Source organism: Condylura cristata, unplaced genomic scaffold (genome assembly GCF_000260355.1).
Source record: "Condylura cristata isolate star-nosed mole 26May11 unplaced genomic scaffold, ConCri1.0 scaffold00002, whole genome shotgun sequence".
Classification (NCBI taxonomy): Eukaryota; Metazoa; Chordata; class Mammalia; order Eulipotyphla; family Talpidae; genus Condylura; species Condylura cristata.
Genome location: NW_004567103.1, coordinates 3,339,972 through 3,341,954, shown reverse-complemented (window position 1 = coordinate 3,341,954; position 1,983 = coordinate 3,339,972).

Here is a 1,983-nt window from a genome sequence, read left to right as displayed (position 1 = left end):
TGAAGCTGGAAAGCACAGTTCATTTGCAGAGCCTCTGTATGTACAAATAAATAAATCTAAAAAAAAAAAAAAAAGTCTCAATCAGGGCCTTCCCTGATGGCCCAGTGGATTAAAGCACAGCACTGTGAAGCTATCTGCAGCCACTGCACCATGAGTTTGATCCCCAACCAGGGACCTGACCCACATGGTGCAGCAGGCGTCTCCTGACCTGCTCACTGTTTCCCTCAGCAGTGCATTTCAGTGGATCCACCTGTTCTGCTCCCCACTCTGTCTCTAGGGAATCCTCTTACCACCCCTACTCTGGCCTGCACCCCAGTTCTTTTATGCATAAATAAATAAATCTTTAAAAAATAAAAGCCTCAAAACAAAAGTCTCAATCACCCCAGTCCCAAGTCTGAGAGAAGGAAGGATCAGTAACAGAGTTCATTCTTTTTGGGTCAGACACTGGCTTCTCAAACTTTCGCCAGCACTCACAAATTTCATCTTCACAAGAGCCCCTTAAAATGGAAAGATCAAGATTACCCTGCCCACATTGCAGGAGCAAATAGAGGCCCAGAAGCTGAGGTTATTCCAGAACCTTCAAGAGGTACGCCCGAGCCTTTGGCGGTCGCCAGGACTGCCCCAGTAGGTCCCGCCTCGCCTGTTCTGCTGGTTACTGAATGTTGTGAACGTCACTCCGGTTACCAAGCTGGAGCCCAACCCGCCCAATCTGCTGGAGCCCCACTGTAAACCCCATTCTCTGCCTAGCGCCACCACTACCCAGAAAGAGCACCCCTCAGGGACAAGTAATGTGTGCCCAAGTGCTAAGCTATAAAGTGCAGACAAATGGAAGGTGCATGGATTGCCCCCAGGGTACAAGTGAGAGAAGGCTGAGAAAGCTGGAGCCTCCGAGCTGCCAGAGGGCAGAGCAAAGGCTGCTCTAAACCGGCTGCATTCTTTGCCTGTGGTGTGGGAAACTGAGTCAGAGGCGACGCCTCTCAGGCGCTCGCACGGAGTTCCACCGTCTGGGGGTCTCTGGCACGTGAAATGCCAGCGCCACATGTTTTCACGGACGCACCCGGCCCTCCTGATCTCTACCACTAGGGGGCGCTGCTCCCCAGCCTTCTCCCCACTGGACCCCACCTGCTCACAGGAACTAAGACTTGGACGGAATCCTAGTGGGTGAAACAGCACCAGATACTGGGCTAAGTGGAAAGGAGGAAGGCAGGCGGGAAGGGGCTCTTACATCCGTTTTCAATGCCCCCAAAGCCCCTATGGGGGAGCTCTTGTCCCCATTTTACAGGTGAGGAACTTGAGGCCTAAAGACCCCCCCAAAAGCAAACAGTTAGGGGGAGGTAGGCTGGGTTATTTGATCAACCGCAGTTCCCAAGGGACCACAAGTAGCTCCCAGTTGCGAGGTTAGTGTCGGCTTCTGCTGTTCTGACCCTCGACCACAACCCAATTCCCTGCCACCCCCATGGATCCAGCAGCCAAGCCTCATCATTGGGGCCCCTTCTTGAAGTGGTGGGCTCCTGCTTCGTTGCCTTCAGGGGCCCTCAGCTGACACCCCAACTCGGAAGCCACCCCATGGGGCAAAGCCTGGAGCACTCCAGCTCCCAGACTGGCTCTAGGCCCCAGGGTCATGTCCTGTCGACCTCCCTCTCCACCCCAGCGGCCTCAGGGGTCAGGCTTTGACTGCGGGGAGCCAGCGCAGAAGGCAGTGCAAATAAACACGGAGGCGGCTGCCATTTGCCCCGTTTGCGGGGACAGAGCCTGTGGCTGGGGCCAGGCAGCCACCGGTTTCTCAGTTCCCTCCAGTTCCTTTTATGGCTTCTGGCTTCAGCGGCTTCTTCACAAGACCTCAGGAGTCACCGGGTCCGAATTGCCCCACACTTTCGACAGCAGAAAAAGGCCAACAGCAAAACCAAGTGCCTCCTCCGCCTCCCGGTCTCCAGTCAGGTTCACAGGAGCCGGCCAGGGCGCGCCGGGCCGGGGGCGGGCAGC